We start from the raw sequence: 22,711 nt of genomic DNA, 5'->3' as shown, positions 1-22,711 counted from the left end.
CCAACCTGTGGTCTGTGGACCACCAGTAGTCTGCAAGAACTAAAATATGGTCCGCGGCCTCACTGTTACTACACCGTTGCAATGAGAGTGACTGGTCTCGTGAAACCCTCTTATAGTGCCAAGGCAACAAGGATGTCAGGAGGGGAGAGGCTGACTACCCACCAAAGGCGTGACAACAAGCCTCCTAACTGCTGCTGCTCCTCCTCCCTCCCCCTGAGCGGAGACATTCCATGTGGCGCCTAGAAGTGGTGTCTTCATTTTTCGGACTGTTCCTGGGGTTATTTGGGGTGCTGATTCAGAAAATTGCATTGGATAGACCACAGCAGCTCTAGATTGTTAAATATGGTTTTCTGTAGGTGAGCAGATGGCAGCTACTGGATGGCATATGTTCTGAAACTATGGCCGATGTGGTCTATTCAATGCAGTTTTCTGAATCAGCACACCAAATAACCAAACCGAATCTAAAGTTGACCAAAAACTAATTCATAACCCTTTTGGTACTAATGTTGGAGAGTGGTCCCAGGTCAAAGTGGTCCCTGGTTAAGTGGCTCCTGGTCAAGTGATCCCTGGTCAAAAAAAGGTTGGGAACCACTACTCTAGATCTTCCAGTATGATTCTGTAATCACCTTCCAGTGAGAGTTGACAATAGAGTAATGCTGGAGGACCCAGAAATTCTTAGTGATGTGCTCTCAGGTAAAAAATTATAGCAATATTACTGTTTGCAGTTTTTCTCTTTTATGAAAGTACTGTGCTGCTAACCACAGTGCAGGTGAAGGGGTTACTGTATCTATGATATCTTTAAGTACCCTGTTCTTGATTAAGATGCTGGAGATGCTGTTGACTCAGTTTTTGGCCTTTAGTCTGAAAAGCAGGCGTTCTCCTGCTGAACTATTCTTTTCTTTGTCATTTGCATGGGTGCGGCATCTTCATTCTCTGTACCAATAAGGTAGTTCATGGAAAGGCTGCTCCCAAAACTGGCCATGCTGACCTGGGGGTTTGGGGAGCAGTGGTCCCAAAAATGACTTTTCCAAATCATTTTAGGAAAACAGGCAGATTTTTATTTGGGAGACAAACCATTTCGATGTGAAACCAATATAAGGCCAATTTAAAATTGCCAGTGGGAAACAGAGAAGAGACTCTTATAGCTGAAGAGCCATTAGTAGTTGGATGAAACCATGGGGAATTGCCACTCACAAAACCAGTTATGGAGCCAGGATTAATTTCTTAAGTTCCCTCCCCTTGCAGATGTTATAGAGCTGATGTGCTACTATACGATAATTTAGAATCTCTACTGTGTATTTTAGGAAGAATATTCTCTCTTGTAAAACTCCCTGCCCACCACATGAATCTAGTTGTAGCAAGTTTTATGCAAGGTCTCCATTTCACTGTTGGGTTAAGTGATTTGGCAAAGCCCTGTCAGTGTCTTCCCTCTGGGTCATGGTATGTGTATCAAATGACTGTCTCAGCTGGAGTCATTTCACCTGACATCATAATAATACGTTGGTCCAAGAGAGTAACATTTTCTCACTCTACCATTGACAGGGTATATTCTTTCTGGGCTGAGAACCTTTCTAGTGTGATTTACATTTACTTTACCCCAACAACCCTTATCTGTACTTCTACAGAAATGTATCAAAGGCAGTTTTATCCCCCCCCCCCCCCGGCCAATTGTGTGCTGTTTAACTACCAGCAATTGCCACCCTGCAGTCTGTTTGGCTGGCACAGAACCAAACTGACTTCTGAACAAGAATCTTTCTCTGTGTCAGACAGTTCTGTCTTATGTAGGATGGCTACATAGAAATAAAAAAGAATTTGGGAAAATTATTTATTTGGGTGACACCTTCTCGAATATCCCAGCCAATATAGCTGTGAAATAAATACTTCATTAGTGGCTGTGCTGATTGAGGGATTCTGGAAGTTATAGTCCAAACAAATAAGCACCAAACCCATTCCCAAGCTTTGTGTAATTATGGCTCCTATACAAGCACATGGATATAGCATTAAAGCATCCAATACATCAATTATTTCTCCACACCTTTTGGAGTACAATTCCTGAATATTTAGCCAGATTTTCAAGGAAACCAGAATACTACCTGGGAAAAGTCCACATACTGTATTCAGTGGTTCTCAACCTGTGAGTCCCCAGATATTTTGGCTTACAACACCCAGAAATCCCAGCCAGTTTAACAGCTGTTAGGATTTCTGGGATTTGAAGGTCAAAACATCTGGGGATCCACAGGCTAAGAACCACTGGTGTAGACTGACATGGTGGTTGCTAGAGAACCGCTGGTATACATGGAAAGGAAGCATTATCAGGACTGATAATATAATATTGATTGAATGATAGCACAAAGTGGAACCTAAAATCATGCTTCATTAACGCTATTTTTAAAAAGGCACACTGGATGATGTTTTGGTTGTTTGAAGCATACAGGTATTTCCAGACATCATCAAATAGTCTAATTCCAGTATATCGTGATATTTTTAAAAGCACAAGAACACAGACAGAAAACAAGTTGATAAACCTACACAATGCAGCAGGCTATTATAAAATGTGGGCCTTTTAGCAGATATCTGTCACAACTTCATGTCACTTTGACCTATGGAATTTAATAAATCTTGCAGAGAAATAAACTTCAGAATGAACATCTCTTTACCATCTACAAAAATCTAAGTCCATTTCCCATTTAAATAGTCCCAGATCTATATATTTCCTATACCTCCAAAACACCCCACTACAAGATCCTAATTTTTTAAAGTTTATAGTAGCAAAGATATAGCAATAATGCAGTAAAGTAAAGCATTAAGGAAATTATCTGTGTAGCAGTAGGTTGGGTATGTTTGGAGCATGTACCTAATCATTACTTCCAGATTTAAGTTCAGTGGTATAATACACAGTATTTTTATTAAACAAATACAGATCTAAGAAGCATGTTTTAACAAGGAAAAATAAATACATTAAGCATCTAACTGTAGTTCAGACTTTCTTCTACAATTACAAGAATTCAGAAAGTATGTTCTCTTGGAGGTGTTGATTCTCACAAGGAGCAGCAGTAGAGCTTCAGCTACTTCCTGAAGTAAATGAGTCATTCTGGTCACCATCTGCCATATCATCACCATTCCTCTCTGAAGGACCTTCTTATTTCCTTGGAAGGAGGCAAGATATGCTTCAAAAATCCAAGAGCTATCTCAACTCCCTAGCAATGACCTTTCGGAATAATTTGAGAGCTGCTCTCTGCTTCAAACTAGAGGACCAATTTTAAATGACTGCTTTGAACTGGTGGTATGCACTTTGTGAACAATTTATGTGTTCTAACCATTGATAAGGGACTGTGATGGTGCAGCGGGTTACACTGCTAAGGTGCAGAACTTGCTAACCAGAAGGTCGACGGTTTGAATCTGCGGGATGGGGTGAGCTCCCATTGTTAGCCCCAGCTTCTGCCAACCTAGCAATTCCTAAACATGCAAATGTGAGTAGATCAATAGGTACCACTTTGGCAGAAAGGTAACGGTGCTCCATGCAGTCATGTCGGCCATATGACCTAGGAGACGTTTATGGACAACACAGGCTCTTCAGCTTAGAAATGGAGATGAGCACACACACACATACACCCCCCCCCCCCCCAAGAGTCGGACCCAATTAGACAATGTCAAGGGAAAACCTTTTCCTTTACCCTAACCATTCATATCATTTTTGTTTGTTTTAGAGCCACATCTTCCAAGTTCTGGTTTTCCAGGTGTTTTGGACCTAGGCTCCCAGAATCCTTGATCATTGACCAAGGCAGTTGATACTTCTGGGAGTTGAAGTTCAAAACAGCTGGGGGACTACAGTTTGGGAATTACTGCTTTAGTTCTGCTCCTCCAGGTGTTTTGGACTTTGGCTCCCAGAAATCCCAGCCAGTTTGCCATTTCTTAGGAACATCTGGAGTTGCAGAGTTTGAGAAACACTACTATAGAGCAATGGTGGGGACCTTTGCCTTTCCAAATATTTTGGGCTACAACTTTCGTGGGTCCTTCCATTTGCCTGTTCTAGGTGAACCTGATTGGAGCTGTAATACATTTCAAAGGCCAAAGGCTACCATCCTCACTTTAGGTGGCTAAACTTAGGTCCTTTTTATATAACTGAGCAGTCAACTCTCATCAGCTCTCCTAGCGTAGGTGAAGGTAAGGAATCCTGGAACCTGAAATCTATCAAACCTTCTTCAGAAGAAGACAAGAAACCCATTAGTGGCATGCCAAGTCTTTTAAACTGCCTTTTACAAAACCATATTTGAATGAATCTCAACCATGCATGGTGACAGCCTGAACTGGCATTGGGATTGAAATGATGCGATATCAGAAGCAACACACCGTAGAAAAGGCCCACTCTATGTGTCTGACATGAGATTTGCTATAGGAAATTGTACCTTTCCAGCTTTACCAATAGTCAACAGTGGTTCCCAAGTCCCGTAATCTCAGCAAGCATGGTGAGTAATAAAGGTTTCTGGGAGTTGTGGTCAAATGCACCTGAGGACCTCAGGCTGGGGAACGCTGGTGTAGAAGAAACAGCATGAAAATAATAATTTCTTTTTTAAGTAAGACTGGTCATTGATTGGGATTATTCCTATGCAGACTTCTGTTTTTATATATCTTATTTATAACCCACTCAATATGCCACTTTCCCAGCAAGAATTTAGAGTATCCATCCACACATTAGCTACTTCAACTATTCCCCTGCCTTATTATCATCAAGTCACATCACACACTATATTTAGTAACCAGTATGTTATTGGGGAGCCAACATGGTGCAGTGGTTTGAGCACTGGACTTGATGTGCATCTACGCTGTAGAATGAATGCAGTTTGACATCACTTTAAGCGTTATGGTTCAGTTCTAAGGGATCCTGGGAATTGTAATTTTACATGGTCTGCAATCTTTGCCAAGAAGGCTGGTGCCTTAACAAACTACAGATCTCAGGATTCCATCGCACTGAGTTATGGCAGTTAAAGTGGTGTCAAAGTGCAGTAATTCTAAAATGTAGATGTACCCTATGACTCTAGAGATGAAGGTTAAAATCTCCACTTGGTCCTGAAAACCCACAACATGGCTTTAGTTTAAGCCACACACCACAACAATCCTGATGGATAACTAAGTAAAAAAAAAAAAGTCTGCACTAGAGAAAGTAGGTTAAGGATGAAAATAATATCATCAGCTGGCAGATTGGAAGCCAACCCATGTTTACCCCCCCCCCTTTTTTTCTATTGTTTTCTTTTAGTATTAAAGTATTATATGTTAAGGTGATTTACAGTTGAATGATATTAATCCCTATATATGTTTTATATATCATAAAATTATTTCTCTCTGTGTGTGCTTAATAAGAAAATATATATATCCTGATGGGACTTCCCTTTCTTTTTATTTAATAGATTACCGGTTGCATTTTGATGTCATCTTATTCATCATAGGGTGTCTGAAATAAATATGATTCTTAAAATAGACATGACTAACTTAAGCCACATTAATTCCAGTAGGCCTATACTAGTTATAACTAAGCCTGGATCCTTTCCAGAGTTCTCCACTTTCCTGGCTGCTAAGAGGCTCTGTAGGAAACAATAACATATTTACTTTCCTTTGGATGAGAAGGCACAAGAGACTCATGGTGTCTCTGTCCCAGGGGAAGGGAAGGGAATAGCGCATTGAAATTAGGACAAGGATCCTACACCTTTAATTTGGGTAGAATACAGAATTCTAGCTTGTGTAGCTTGCATGGCAAGTTATACTAGATGATGTTCCCTCCACTACACAATCTTTAGGAGTACAGACAGCTGCTTTATAGGGAGTCAGGCCATTAGTCCATCCAGCCCAGTATTACAATCTCTGGTAATGGTTTTACAGAGTTTCAGATTGAAATCTTTTTTTCTAACTTCTACCTGGTGGTCTCCTATCCATGTGTTATTGCAGCCTGACTTTGCTTAGCTCCCAAAATCAAATGAAGTCAGGTGTGTTCAAGGTGATGTGGCACATGCATTAAGAGTGCTGGAGTTTTCTTCTCTGATGTCTTGCCACTCTGTGCTTCATCCTTCCCAGAGTTATTTTCTGCTTAAGAACCTGCACAGTCACTAAGAAACATTGCTATCCTTTGACACAAATATAAAAAGACATTGAACAGAAGATGGTAGGAAAGAGGCAATGTCAAGAAATAGTTGTTCACAATTTTGCTTGGTAATGATCTTTGGAGGAGCCACTGATGGTGCAGAGGGTTAAACTACTGAGCTGCTGAACTTGCTGACTGAAAGGTCGGCAGTTCGAATCCGGGGTGAGTGGGGTGAACTCTCATTATTAGCCCCAGCTTCTGCCAACCAAGCAGTTTGAAAACATGCAAATGTGAGTAGATCAATAGGTGGGAAGGTAACAATGCTCCATGCAGTCATGCCGGCCACATGACTTTGGAGGTGTCTACAGACAACACCAGCTCTTCAGCTTCGAAATGGAGATGAGCACCACCACCCAGAGTTGGACATGACTAGACTTAATGTCAGGGGAAAACCTTTACCTTAATTATCTTTGGATCCACAACATCTGCGAAGGTCTGTGGTCCCGAGGCCATGATAGTATGGATCTAAGAGCATCATCCTACTATTGCCCTGTCATGGATGGCTTCAGCGTATCATTATATCCTTTCTTCTTAAACGTCACTTCCCAAGCTCTATCTTTTTGAATGGCTGAAAATATGGACCATTCTTTCTCGGGGACCGATTCAATCAAACTCACAACAATCTGCAAAGGCAAACCATTATGGAATTTCCAGGTTTTTATGAGTATAGTATCTATGTTTTTTAATGACGTCTCAGATAATCTTTGTTTTTAAAATAAATTCATTTAGGCTGCAAAGGTATGCTCTTTTCTGGAAGTAGGCTTCACTGATTTACTGATGAGTAAACATGGACAGGAGTGTGTTATTATTCCGTTACCTGATATTAACTTAACTGGGGAATATACATCCTTGAATATCAAGGAACTTTCCATAACAAAATCCAAATATGGATTTGGAAAGTTCCTTGGTATTTGAGGACATGTTTCTTGGAAACTAACAAATGGCCAATGGAAATGGATTTTTCGCACCCCTTTGACTGCTAAAAGATGGATACTTTGTTACTGGAAAGACAATTTTCCTCCACTTGTGATGCACTGGACAGAAGGTGTTTTCAACATTTGAAACATTCGAAAGATTTAGAAATTTAGAAAATGACTTATATGTAGACATTTGTTCAACTTTCATAGAAACATGCAAGTATTGTAGTTATTCCCCTCCCTTCCCCCCGTCTTTTATGTTTTTACTTTCTTGTTCTTGTTACGTTCTTGAACTTGTCTGGTTTATGTTGACCTTAAGACAAAACCAATCACTGGGTTTTATTGGGATGGGTTGTTACACTGGAATATTATTGTGTTCATTATTTAAATTTAAATTGTAAAAAATGTAAATTAACTTAAATGTAACTTAATTGGGGAAAAACCAGAAAGCACCAGTTCCTGTTGGTTCTCAGAAAGTACGCACATATAAGCCTAGTTAGTACCTAGAGCAGCATTTCTCAACCTGGGGGTTGGGACCCCGGAGGGGGGGATCGCGAGAGGGGTGTCAAAGGGGTCGCCAAAGACTCTCCGGTGCTCTCCAGAGGGAGGTGAACTACATCTCCTCTAAATCACTGTCAATTCCACCCAAATCACTCCAGTATGTTATGTTGGTCATAAGAATTTTGTGAAGTTTGGCCCAATTCTATCATTGGTGGGGTTCAAGGGGCTCTTTGATTGTAGGTGAACTATAAATCCCAGCAATTACAACTCCCAAATGTCAAAGTGTATTTTCCCCAAACTTCACCAGTGTTCACATTTGGGCATATTGAGTATTTGTGCTAAGTTTGGTCCAGATCCATCATTGTTTGAGTCCACAGTGCTCTCTGAATGTTGGTGAACTACAACTCCCAACAAACCTTTCCAGTATTTTTTGTTGGTCATGGGAGTTCTGTGTGCCAAGAATGGTTCAATTCCATTGTTGGTGGAGTTCAGAATGCTCTTTGATTGTAGGTCAACTATAAATCCCAGAAACTACAACTCCCAAATGACAAAATCAATCCCCCCAAACCCCCCCCCCCCAATATTCAAATTTTGGGCGTATTGGGTATTGGTGATCTATCTGTCCATTCCATAATAGTCCCATTGTTGTTGTCTTGCCATTTTATACCGCACTTTATTGTCCAACTGTGAAATTTCCTTTTCCCATTTCGTAACACTCTGCATTTCGCCTGGGATCTACGAATTAGTCTCCTGTTTTTAACACTGTATCCTGCTTGTTGATTTTAATGATTGTTTTTATTGATGTTGGTGTTTTTTACTGGGATAATTGTTTTATTGCTTTGTTACTGTTATTTGTTTGTTTTATCGGGCCAGGCCCCATGTAAGCCGCCCCGAGTCCCTTCGGGGAGATGGGGCGGGGTATAAAAATAAAGTTATTATTATTATTATTGACACAACGACGTTGTATGACACAGCAAACAAGATAGATATGCTGGGTTTCGTTTCACAAAATCACAAGTCGAACACTTCCCAAGTGTCTAGGACTGTGTGATGTATTTTCGGATGATGCGTGCAGATCCCAGCAGGGTGGCCTTTTGCAGCTGGCAGATCGTGATTTTGTCAATGTCTATTGTTTCCAAATGCCGGCTGAGATCTTTTGGCACGGCACCCAGTGTGCCCATCACCACCGGGACCACCTGCACTGGTTTCTGCCAGAGTCTTTGCAGTTCAATCTTGAGGTCCTGATAGCGGCTGAGTTTTTCCTGTTGTTTTTCGTCAATGCGACTGTCACCTGGGATGGCAACATCAATGATCCAAACCTTGTTCTTTTCCACAACTGTGATGTCTGGTGTATTGTGTTCCAGAACTTTGTCAGTCTGGATTCGGAAGTCTGGCACCTGCGGAGGGGTTATTATTATTATTATTATTATTATTATTATTATTTGTGCCAAATTTGGTCCAGTGAATGAAAACACATCCTGCATATCAGATATTAGCATTACAATTTATAACAGTAGCAACATTACAGTTATGAAGTAGCAATGAAAATAATTTTATGGTTAGGAGTCACCACAACATGAGGAACTGTATTAAGGGGTCAGGAAGGTTGAGAACCACTGACCTAGAGCTCTCAGTGGGGTGAAGATACCATGATAGCAAATGATAAACATTATAATGGCTGATTTCTCCTTTAACTAGGTGTTAAAGGCATAGAAACATGCTACCTGTGACCAGACACACCTGAAACCTTTAAAATAATTAATCTTAAATTGATTATCCCACCTATTTACCAATCACACTTAATGAGGACTAAATGGAACACAATCGAGCTTACTTCCAAATCTAGCCAAACAGGTCCTTTCTGTTGTTAATTTCTAGAAATGTCTTTCCCACTACCTTATAGAGACTAGGGTTAAAGTCAAAAAGCAATGATGGTTGACCAGGCTGTAAGTATATATTTTGACTGCGAGTTACTTTTACATGATTAAGAGATTGGGCTATATTGCAACAGAAAAGAAGCCTACTAGTTTTTCCGCACAAGTCTATTGAAACCAGTGTAAGTAGAGTTTGGTCATCTATGGATGTGCTTTATGGAAATGTGTGACCAAAATTAAATCTTTGAATGCTATGCAGAAGCCTGAAACTGCAGATTTCTTTAAATGGGAAAGTTTTATTCATGTCCTGAATACTTTTTTTTGAAATTGAGGATTGTTTACTTAGGGACCAAGTAACCCTTCTGTGCTTGGAATGGTGTCAAAATGCTAAAACAACAGAGGGGGCAGTTCCAAGACTTTAGAAATTCAGATATTAGTTTCTGCTGGAATGATGGGAATTGCAACCCAAGACCTCTAGAAAGCAGTTGGGGAAGGCTGAAATAATTTGAGAAAATTGGGGGTTTGTTTTTTGAAAGAGTTCAGCTACAACTGGGGAATAATGGCCCATAATAATTTAACTATATGTTTTAATGTAAGTATCATATTAGTATCATAGGTTATAACCAGCTTCTTGAATAATACATTTCAAAAATAATGTGGGTATTCTAGCTTGAGTATTTCATGAATTTCAAGAACTGTTGGGTTTTTTTTCCTAGTGCTGTAGTGTTGAGAGACCATGGGGCTGATATTTCAGATCTTATCCAATGCTAGAAATACCTTTTCCATTTTTATTTCATGTATATTTCTTTTTTGGATAAATAATTATTAACATTATATTAGGCTGAACAAATGATTAAAACATGTACATAGGTTAGCAAGTTGGCAACTGTATTTGGTTGAAATTTGATCAGATATTTTAAGGATTACTGTGTCAGTATGTGCCTTCAGGCTGCCTGTTGACTTGTGGCAATCACCATGAATTTCATAGGGTTTTCTTAGGCAAGGCATACTCAGAGGGGTTTTTTTTGCCAAGTCCTTGCTATGCAATATAGCCTTCATTATGATACAGGAAATAAAAGAAAACAAAGGTGTGCCATAATAACTTTCTGAAAATCAAGGTTTAATTTTTTGTTGAGTAAGTTCCTAGATAATCATAAGATATTACTCCACTGCTGTTTGTTTGATTTGATTCCTTACACAGGGCATGTGTTTGTTTACAGCTGCCTACAAGTCTTTATTCAGGGATGAAAGTTAATTAGGCTCAAAATAATAACTATTAGTCGAAAGTGGATAAATCCTGGCAGCGATTAATAACGATGTTCCAGAATTCCCAGGCAGTTTGACCAGTCCCACCAGAGCCAGTGCTACCATTTGACAGAGTGAGGCAGTTGTCATAGTTGGGAAGAAATGTCAGATGGAGCTAAGTGTGATACCAAGCTTATTAAGCTGTCCCAAGCTGTATGGAAACACTCTGTCCCATCACTAGTGAAAAAATAAGTTACACCTGCCCATTTAGATGCTGTCCATTAATGAAAGAGCGAATAGAATAACATCATTTGCTTCAGACAGCAGTGTATTTAGGGATGATTCTGGTTCTTATTAAGCATGATTATATGTATCAATTAAACTACATACCCTAACATTGTGACTATAGTTTGGATATATTAAGTAATGCACCACCTGTGAGATTAGTGTTGATCATTAAATATATAAAACAAAGGGAAAAAAAGACCAGATAACAATGCCATGAAGAAATCCTATCCAAAATCACTCTTCCATGCCTTTGCATGGGAGAATAATGTAAGAGGATTGCTATATGTTTAAATGGGGTAATAGCTTGCTCTAAGAACATGCATGTATCAAGTTAAAAATACGTGTTATGTGCCTTCCAGTTGTTTCTGACTTATGGTGTCCCGAAAGGGAACCTATCATGGATTGTTCTGGGTCTGCAAATGTGTGACTCTCCTAAGGTCACTCAGTAAGTTTTCATGGATGAACGAGGAATTAAATCCTGGTGCAATGCAAAAACCACTACCTTTCAGTGGCTCTCTTAACAAGCATATAGATCCTATCAAAAGTATTCCACCAGGCATGTGAGATTCACCTAAGGAAGACACAGATAGAGAAAGTGACAGGTTGCAAGTACTTAAGGAAGTGTGGTGTAACATTCAGGCCGTTGGGAATTATTTTTGCAAAGGTACACACTGTTGTTTGTTTTAATCAATAGTTGTCTGTTGACACATACTATTGATAATTCAGTGAGTATTTCCCTGTCTAGTTTTCATTACCCTTTTGTTTTTCATGTTTTTTGCCATCAAATCAAGTTTGATTTTGGTAACCTTATGAATGAGAGATCTCCAAAAGCCCTGATCATCCCTGCTCCAGTCTTGCAAACTCAGGGCTATGAACCAATCCACATTCTTTTTCTGCCTCTGGCTTTAACAAGCATTATTTCATTTTCTAATGAATCGTGCCATATCCATATATAGCCAAACTATGACCAAATTTAAGTTTGTTCATTTTGCCTTCTAGGGCAGTGGTTCTCAACCTGGGGTCCCCAGATGTTTTTGGCCTTCAACTCCCAGAAATCCTAACAGCTGGAAAACAGGCTGGGATTCCTGGGAGTTGTAGGCCAAAAACATTGGGTGACCCAAGGTTGAGAACCACTGTTCTAGGGAAGAGTTCAGGTTTGATTTGCTCTAGAACCCATTTACTGGGAATTTTGGCAGAACCCAGGATCTTCTCTATACCCCAATGATGTGATCGAGTAGATTATGCAACTTTTTAATTGTTTTTAATTACAAATAGTGCAATCTAGACATATTGGTTCACATGTCAGTTCAGTAGGACTTTAAGATAAATATTTATAAAACTATAGCCTCATTTGCCTTTGTATGTGTATGTTCCTTCAAGTTGCCTGTTGACATGGTAACCCCATGAATTTCATAGGATTTCATTTGGCAAGGATTACTTAAAGGTTGGTTTGCCGCTCCTTCTTCTCAAATATAGCCTGCAGTATCTGGTATCCATTAGCTGTCTCCCATCCAAGTACTAACCAGAGCTGACCCTGTTTAGCTTCCAATATCAGAAAGGATCTGGTACCGCTAGGATATTTGCATTCTTACACATTCTTACCTGAGAGTAATTCCTACTGAATTCACATTAAAGTCTAATTGAATAAACATGTATCATACTGCAGAACGGGTTTCTTTATGAAAATATTTTTTCTGCAGTTCAATTTGAAACATTTTATTCAGCTATGAATCATCTCCATGCTATGCATGAATAACTCATAAGAAGCTAGCAATGTATATAGTACATATATGTAGGCACTATTTATTTTTCTCTGCTTAAATAGCTGTGTCTTGCCCACTCCTTTTCTAGCATCTCTGACATGCTTATAGTGCAATTCTATATATGTCTCTTCAAGAAAAGTCTTACTGACCTAAATTCAACTTTTAGTGAAGTTAACTTGAACAGATCCATTAAATCGATGAGACTTACTTAAGTATTGATTTACTAAATTTCAATTTATTAAAAACATCTGTTCCATTTTAATGCTTTCCATTGAGGTTAATAGAGCTTACTTAAGGTAAGTTGTTATAAGTGTGCAGACTTTTCTAATTCGTTGGTGGCTTCCCAACACTCCAGTGAAAGAGTGCAAATGACATGCTGGGAGAGGAGCAAACCTTCAACCCAGATAAAATAAACACTGTTCCTGTAGCATTTCCCTTGCACACATTCCTTCCCCCCTTCAGTTTTTTTTAATATAACCAGCATTCCACATTTGCTGGGGTTATGAGTGCAAGATCACTGCAAAAGTGGAAAAACTATATATATATATATACACACACACACACACACACACACACACACACACACACACATACACACACACACACACACATACATACATACATACACTTCTCTTGCAATCTCTAGATCAGTGGTTCTCAACCTGTGAGTGCCCAGGTGTTTTGGCCTACAACTCCCAGGAATTCCAGCCAGTTTACCAGTTGTTAGGATTTCTGGGGGTTGAAGGCCAAAACATCTGGGGACCCACAGATTGAGAACCACTGGTCTAGATCTTCCACTGAAACTGACCATAGAATCACACCAGAGTTGTTCTTTGTAGCAATCTCTGGGTCCTCCAGTGTTACTATTTGGTCAAGTTCCAGTGAAAGTTCACTACAGAGTTGTACTGGAGGACTTACAGATTTTTATTATAATTATATTTATTTATATCACAAAGCGGCTTGACATAAAAGCATTGGTAGTCAATTTAAAATATACAAACACACAAATACTAAAACAGAATTAAACACAAACAGTAGTAAAACATTCAGTTAAAATCCATCAAACATATTCAGTGTTAAAAACCATAGCATCCCCTGACTAGACCTACAGAGATAATTCTAATCAAATCCTGCAATAATCAAATCTACAAAAGTCAAACCTGCTAATATGGTGGGCTGACATCATGTATTACTACTTTATATTTCTCTTCTTGTTAGCAGAGAACTTTTGATTCAACCTAATTTTTTTCATACAAAATGAATAATTCATGTTAATTGTGTATGTACGTAATCATACATACTTATATGTGTAGGTTCATGGGAATAGGGATTAGAGTCTTAAATCTCTCTGTGTGTATACCCAGCCTTCCTGTTTTACCTGTGCATGATCTCATGATTTTGCACTTTCAAAGATGACTCTGTTTAAACACGGCAAGCGAAGTATATGCAATTCTCTATAGGAAGAATGTGTCAATTCTCTTTCAAATGCAGATAAGAAAAAAGGGTAGTGGAAATGTGTAGACTGTGTAGCCATTGATTCTCACATTAAAAGTTGGATTGTTGGTTTATTGTAGTAGTTCTTAGCCTTTTTTGACCAGGGACCACTCAAAAGGGTTACAAATCAGATTTTAGTCAACTTTAGATTTGGTTTGATTATTTGGGGTGAGGATTCAGAAAATTGCATTGGATTGACCAGATAAGCTCTAGTTTCTGATACAGAACATATGCCATCCAGTAGACATCATCTGCTTGCCTACAGAAAACCATATTGAATAATCTAGAGCTGATGTGGTCTATCCAATGCAATTTTCTGAATCAGCACCCCAAATAACCTTAGGAACAGGCCTAAAAATGAAGGCGCCACATGGAATAGCTCTGCTCAGGGGGAGGGAGGAAGAGGAGAAGCAGCAGTCAGGAGACTTGTTGTCGTGCCTTTCATTGGTAATCAGCCTCTATCCTTCCGACATCCCCATTGCCTCGGCACTGTAAGAGGGTTTCCTGGCGCCCTAGTTGCAATGGTGTAGTAATGAGGCCGCAGACCATATTTTAGTTCTTGGGGACCACTGGTGGCCTACGGGCCACAGGTTGGGAAACACTGGTTTAGTGTATGCTTTTATGTTAATCAGCCTTAAAAAACGGCATACAGAGAGTCTGCGAGTTACAAACATTCAACGTACAAATGACTCATAGTTACGAACAGAGTTGAGACAACAGGAAGTGAAAGAAATCTGCCCCTTGGAAGGGAAATTCACTCTTGAAAGAGTTATCATGGGGAAAAGGTGTCTCCACTGAAGCTTTCTCACTGATCATTGTTTCCAGAACAAGACATTTTTTTTCCAAAATCCAGTATCACAGGGACAGAAACTGAGGTGAAATGTTCTGAACAGGGGTACAGACAGTAAAAGAAATATCACAGGGATGTTAACCCTTCCCTATGCTATCCCTATAGCTTTTATATATAGATAGATAGGCTGGAGTTACACTTAAAAATGTACCTGTTTCGACTTACAAACAAATTCAACATAACAACAAATCTACATAACATATCTTGTTTGTAACTTGAAGGCTACCTGTACACCCAAAAAGAATGAAATTGTTCTATGTGTTGTCAAAGGATTTAATGGCTGGAATCACAGGGTTGTTGTGTGTTTTTCGGGCTGTATGGCCATGTTCCAGAAGTATTCTCTCCTGACGTTTCGCCCACATCTATGGCAGGCATCCTCAGAGGTTATGAAATTATTCTCAAGGCAGGTACAACAATAGGTCTATGAGGGAAGATTATAGAACTATTGTAAATGTTAAGGATAAACAGTGGTAAAAGGATTGGAATACTTAAAAAAAAAAACCTTCAACATCTGAACTGATGGGTCAAGCAAAAGTTAACTAGGTGGGAATTCAATAATGGAGCGATCATTACCAAGATGGTCCTGACTACTATATTGCCAACTGGACCAATTTGCTTAGCAAAAAATTAAGTTTAAGGCTCATTAAACAAGCCAACGAGAGTGGCTTGCTGTAATGGTTTGAATGTTGAATTACTCTTCTGGAGACCAGAGTTCAAATCCCCATTTAGCCATGGAAACCCTACTGAGTGACCTTGGGCAATAGACACTCTCACAACCTCAAAGGAAAGTAAAGCCATTTAAAGACAAATGGTCAAGAAAGCCGCATGATAGATTCACCTTAGCTTGCAATACATTGGAAATGTCTTGAAAACACACAATGAATAAGCAAGTCCTCAGATGTGATGTCAGATAAAGCTCACATCATATACAAATTCTGTACGGGTGGAGAACTTTTGTCCAAAACAGGTGGGAATCATGTGACTCACCCACATTCATGGATTTACTGTAGGAATGCAAAACCATGGATAATAACACATGATTGAAATGAATGTCTTACTTAGAATTGTGCTGGAGGACCTAGAAAATGCCTAGAGAGAACATATTTTTCAGATATATATAAGTGAAACTTTGGATACTGGCTATACGGATATGGGCATTGTGCTGTAAATAAAAAATATAAAAAGAAAAACCTTTATTTTGACACCTGAAATATTGTATGTACCTTTCTGTTCCTAATAGTAATTATCCCCTCCCAATATACTAATAACTAACCATGTATTGCCCTTTAATGACAACCTAAATCTCCTCCCTAAGACGGCCACCTCACTCCATGTAACGGTAGCTCCAGATCAGCGTGTTAAGCTTTTAACATCAGCTGCTTAAATAATGGCCTTCCTTCTTGTTTCAAAACCAAAGAAATCCACCAAGTCCCTTACATGGCATACAGTTTAGTGGAACAACCAAATCTTTAGCAGTTTTAGCTTTCCATGGAAAGGTGGAAGAGGTGGTAGGATTGAAGGGGGGAAAATACTTACTTTAAACCTATATTCCCAGGTAGGCTTCATCATAATCAGATCTTTTAAATGCCACAATACCAGGTAATGCAAGCGTTACTTGGACTGTAAAGCCTAAAGTTCGCGTTTCCTTGCCTTGGTCTGTGGGACTTCAGTATGTTTCTCATTATGCAGCTGAAATGGATATCCACAGTTATGTAGCACAGGCTGCCTTAACTGCACTTTATGAGGTTAGGAAAAGATCAGGCAAAAATATACTCGGTGGGTGATGGGAGTGCAATTCTAAAGGCTCATAATTGAGAGTCAAATCAAAACCAGTTTTCTCTGGAATACAGAGGCACAGCTATTACAGAGCCAAACTGCAACCTTTCTAGCCTAGATGTCTCTTGCATACAGCTGTTCATTTAAAAGAAAAATCCAAACCCTTCACGTTAATATTTTTTAAGGTAGGAAGAAAGATGATGAAAATCATTAGAGTCTCACCTCCAGCATTGCTAAAAATGTTCAGCACCTTTTGCTTAATCGCTTCTTGAAACCACCAACATTAAGAGCCATAGAAGGCTAAAGATATCAAATAGCAATGAGCGATGGGGAAGAGCAAGATGAGAAGTAATGTTGTTAGCAGCCCTGTTTCGGTTCTCAGGGTGTTTACAACTATGGAGTGCTTTCTTGGTGATTGCTGTTGTGTGCCTTCAAGTTGTATCTGACTTATGGCAAATGTATTGCAGGGGTTTCTTGGTAAGATTTGTTTGCAGTGGTTCTCAACTTGTGGGTCCCCAGACGTTTTGGCCTTCAACTCCCAGAAATCCTAACAGCTGAAAAACTGGGATTTCTGGGAGTTGTAGACCAAAACACCTGGGGACCCACAGGTTGAGAACCATTTGTTTAGAGGGAGTTTGTCTTTGCCTTCCTATGAGGCTGAGAGAGTGTGATTTGCCCAAGGTAGCTTACACGGCTTTCAGTTCTTTCAGCACATTTTCTCAGTGGAGGTAACTGATGTATTCAGGTACTGGTCATCAGGCGACATAGTACCTGTTACATTGTTGCTGGGCAATGTTCTGCAGTGTGAGTATTATTTATTAATAGTTACACTGGTGTCCTACCTTTCATCTAATTAGTTCAGTGTGATGTATCAGGCCTTTTCCTTCATCCTTACAACAACCATTTGATGAAGCTCAAGTTGAGAGTTACACCAATGCTACTCCTCAGTGAGTTTTAAGGATCGTTAATCCAGTGGCGAAGTGAGTTAAACCACTGAGCTGCTGAATTTGCTGACCGAAAGATCAGAGGTTCGAATCTGGGGAGCGGGATGAGCTCCCACTGTTAGCCCCAGCTTCTGCCAACCTAGCAGTTCGAAAACATGCAAATGTGAGTAGATCAATAGGTACCGCTCTGGCTGTAGGATAATGGCACTCCATGAAGTCATGCCGGCCACATGACCTTGGAGGCATCTACGGACAATGCACCCTTTGTCCTCTGTTCTCTTTGACTGCTGTAAATTGAGTTTAAAGTGCAAAAGGAGTTTGCATTCAATTAATTTGGAGGAGGAGGAGAGAAGGAGGTAGAATCCTGACTTTCCCAAAAGGCCCAGATACAAACAAACCACAGTCTTGGCTTTTGTGTTCATTCTCATTAATAATATTTTCCATCTTGATCACACTCTTATGTTGCTTGGTGCATGTGTCCAATTTTTAATGTTGATGGGTGTGATATCTTCCCCACCATAATGGCCTCTTCTGCTTTGGTTCCAATGCTACACATCTCCGGTTCTACAGAAAAGCAAGAAATAAAGGAACGTAAGCTTCAAGGTGGTTCATTTTAAACTGTGTCGAATCATGGGCTCTCTACTGTTTTAATTTAAAACCCACTAGTGATGTCTTATGCTCACACATAAAGCTTCCTATGTCTTAAACTGTCCAGACCAGCCCTGTATTAGAGCTAAATAACTGAAAATAGGGTGGAGGTGCAATAAAAGCTATTGTGGATTAAGTAAAAAAAATTCTTTGAGATATTCTTGATACGTATATGTCTTTAATTACTAAGAGGCCATTATATTTTCATTCCTTCTGTAGTTTGAATTATTTGTCTGATGTATTCTTCTTTGTCTCTATAGAAACATTAGGCCTATGTATTCCATGAGTTATCAATTTCAGGATACTTCATGTCATATGATTTTCATGGAGTCTGGAACAATTTTTTTTACATGAAATGAACAATGACTTGGACTTCCAATGGTGCATACTATAGAATTGTTCTGGAAGACCTGGAAAAGGCCTAGAGAAAGTTTTTGTCAGCCTCTAGCACGATTCTATGGTCAGTTTCTGGAGGCTTAGAACAATTCTCCGTGTCCTCCAGAACACATATAAATGATACTATGTTCAGTAAGCTTGTGCAATAATCAGACCTACTGTACTGTTTTGAAGTCTATGCTGCTATCTCTAGATTTACAACCCCCCTGTTCTATAATATTAATAACTCTACTAAAGAACAGTGTTATTTCCTCCAAATTCCATATAAGCTTTCTTTCATTGATTGATTTTTAACCAACCCTTTTGCACCCCTCATAGTTTGACACTATTCACTGATGCTAGAAATGCTGAAGAATAGCAGCAGGGAGACATAGCACTATGAACAGTATACAGTAACTAATGTTGGAGCTGTTGTTCCCACACACATTTTAGCTTATTAATACGGGACTAAACTTCTAAAAAAAAGTAATACTAGGCTCTAAAACAAGCGTGGGCAAACGTCAGCCCTCCAGGTGTTTTGGACTTCAACTCCCACAATTCCTAACAGCCAAGGAGGGCTGAAGTTTGCCCATGCCTGCTCTAGAAGATATAACGTGGGAACTGCAGGCCATAGTTTGTACCTCTTTCTTGGTATGGATGCAACAGTCTGCATTGTGGACAAAATACGCTGTTAATTGATGTGATTCTTCCTTCCTTTTAAACAGCCTCAATCCCAGACCATTCCAAACATTTCATGTTCACACTTTTTAGACATGCATCATTTTGTGACACAGTAATTCAGTCTTACTAGCATACTGGAGATTAAACCAGCCCCTTATAAAAGATATGGATATGCACATAAATTTTTATTAATGAAATGTATGGGGTCATAACATATCAAATGAAAAGTCTTTATTTATATTTTTCAAAAGATAGGATTTCTTGCTTATTTAGCGCAGATTTAGAGCCTTCTCATTACATCTGTGTGACACAACTACACATTGCAGCTGACACACTAATGTGTTGTGACATACAGTGTGAAAAGCTCAGCTCTGTCACATTTTCCCTACCCATTTCTCCCATTTTTCTTTCTCCTCTTCTTATCTTTTGTGCTGGCATCACATGGGGCAAATTTAGGAGCATGGGGAAGGGCACACTGGGTAGGAATTAGAAAAGCATGGTTAGATGTTGTTGGAATGTAATTCCCATCAGCTTTAGCCAACATAAACTAATGGTGAAGAACACTAGGAGTTCGATATCATGTGGAGGGTGCCTACATCAGACAGAGTTGGAAGAATACAACATTTTGGCCCCTAGTTCAATTGTGTAAGAACGGTTGTTTATTGAGCTGTGTGTGTTAAGCAAAAATGCATAACTCACAAGGAAAACCACTCTTTAAAATAAAACATGATCCATGCTGTTGAGAGTTCAGCTCCCAATAAAAAACAAGACTTACTACAAAGACAACAGTTGAGCCACTGGCTTCTCAATGTATGTGGTCCTTAAAACACACATGCACACACCCCTGGCTGTGGGGCAAGTATCGATGCTAACAGCAAGTTTGAAAAGTGGCATTTTTCAGATAGATGCTATTAACCTCACAACATGAAGAACGGCGCATGTGTATGTCAGCGTATTTCAGCGTGTTCCCTGCCCAATGGCCCCAAACTTCAAACAGTTCCTATTACTGCTTTGACTCCCCTCGCTTTCACACTCAATTCTGGTTTAATTCTGTGTCAGTGTTTTACACTTGAATCCAGTCCTATGTCCATGTGACATTTTGAGTGTGATGTTTATGGTGACAAACAATGTTATATATAGTATGAAAAGCTGTGCTGTCAATTTTCTTTTTTATATTCTTCCTTTCAACCCACCCCCTTTCTCTCTCTCACACACACACACACACACACTTTTCACATTATAAGGGCCTCATTGGTTTAGACTGTTTATTTCCCCCTGAAAGAATGGGCCACAGAGACAGTGGTCAGAGCAGACCTGATTTATTTGGTGTTCAGGAAGCTAACACAGCAGGGAACCTGAGTTTTGCTGCTTCGCTGAAGTTATTTAAATAATGGGCAAGAAGAACACGAAGGGCAGTAGTGCTTTGGAACAGAGCAGGATGGGTTTTACTCAAAACAGAAGGCCGTTTCCGTATGCCCTACAACATTTCACAGAAAAAAGCTGGGATATATGTGGCCAAACAATACCAGAGTATGGTCAAGACAGCGTTTTTAATATGGAAGAACACATATGCTAGGGGAAGCAGTAGCAGTTTGCTTTTGCCTGAGGAAACCCCTGTCTTTTGTCTCCCTCCACTGAATGCAGACCTATTTTTTTGTGTTTTGAATTCAGTTTGCTCCAATTGAAATAACTTTGTTTGAAGGGGAAGGTGAGAGGAGAAAAGAAGCTGGTAGGTTTAAAAAACAGTTGAAAAGTTTAATTGGGACTGTCAAACTGGGACAGTTGGAAAGTATGCATGTGTTGCTAATTTACTGAAATTGTAATAAGAAACAATATCATCAATTGCATTTGATATGGCTTCTTTCCTATCCATGGTATGATGTGGCTCCTCCATGGCCCACCTGGTGAGGAGCACTTGCTGAGGAGAGTTGTGGTGGCACAGTGGGTTAAAACCTTGTGCCAGCCAACTGCTGACCCAAAGGTTGAGTTGCTGACCTGAAGGTTGCCAGTTTGAATCTGCGAGATGGGGTGAGCTCCATTCTGTAAGCCCCAGCTTGCAGGGACATGAGAAAAGCCTCTTAGCTAACACATCTGGGCGTTCCCTGGGCAACGTCTCTGTAGACGGCCAGTTCTCCCACACCAGAAACAACTTGCAGTATGTTCTCAAGTCACTTCTGACACGATCAAAAAGCTTGCTAAGAAACAGGGCAGGGGTTCACAGTGTATGCAAGTCTGAGGGACATACTGTAACTCTTAAATTCCACCCTCCCCACCAGTGTTTGCTTCCTCCAGTGTACTCAATGGATAAATCAAAAGAGATTCAAACAACAGCACACATACATCCATTATTCACTTGGTAAAGAAAACTGGCTGGGTATAAGACTGTATCTCCAACTTCCACCCACTCAGGGAATGCAAAATAGGCATTTTCAGGAATCTGACATAAATGAGAAGACAAAAGATTTGCACAAATGATGTTCCTTGCTTGCCTTGTGGCCATGAAATTATGTACTAAAAGCTTGTTCTTGGCCCAAGCTTCTTCCAATCTTACTTGATCTTGAGTCTACCAGGAAACATGATACAGGTTCATGGAGACAGACACAGTGTAAACTAGAATCTTGATAATCTATACTCACCCCAATATTGTCAGTACATGGGCGTGTAAGAAACTTATTTCACTACATGCCTATGTATAGATTTAGAAATTTTTGTCAAAAAATCAATTCCAAAACCCTGCTTCGACCTATCCAAGGGTCAATGTGAGTGCTGTACTTTAACTCTTATTTTTAAAAATAACTATTCCCTTTCACTGAGTAGAGGTGTGAAAGGCAAGATACTAGTTCAGGAGAACTTTAAAGAAACACCAGATCTTTTTACTTTCTCCACCATAGTGCCACTTCTACGCTTTCTCGATGTTTGGGAGGCAAAATGGTAGCAGTGGCCAGGGATAGGTGTCCCCCTGAGATGGCATTGGTGAGGCATTCATGAGCCATACCAAAATCCACAATCTTGGCTCCAAAACCTGCTCTTGACATGTATACGAGGTCAACCTATACATGGTAAATGGCTTGGCACATCTCCCTCCACCCCCCAGGTACTTACAAATTTCCTACAACCCTTGCATTATTTTAGAAAGTTGTGAGCAAAGCTCTATATAACTCCATTGCTTTTTCTTTGAGAGGAACTCTGTTAGGGACAGTCTATCTTGAATGTCTACCATGA

General features: G+C 39.7%; 1 protein-coding gene across 1 annotated transcript in view; it reads left to right on the top strand.

Moving 5' to 3' along the window:
* The first annotated feature begins 9,359 nt into the window (after positions 1-9,359).
* acot11 (acyl-CoA thioesterase 11) overlaps positions 9,360-22,711 on the top strand; it is a 166,686-nt gene continuing 153,334 nt past the window's right edge. The window contains exon 1 of the mRNA XM_008109397.3: positions 9,360-9,497. The gene's annotated coding sequence lies outside the window, so the exon portion shown is untranslated. The remainder of the gene's footprint in view (positions 9,498-22,711) is intronic.

Source organism: Anolis carolinensis, chromosome 4 (genome assembly GCF_035594765.1).
Source record: "Anolis carolinensis isolate JA03-04 chromosome 4, rAnoCar3.1.pri, whole genome shotgun sequence".
NCBI classification, from domain to species: domain Eukaryota; kingdom Metazoa; phylum Chordata; class Lepidosauria; order Squamata; family Dactyloidae; genus Anolis; species Anolis carolinensis.
This window is presented reverse-complemented; position numbering and strand designations above follow the sequence as displayed.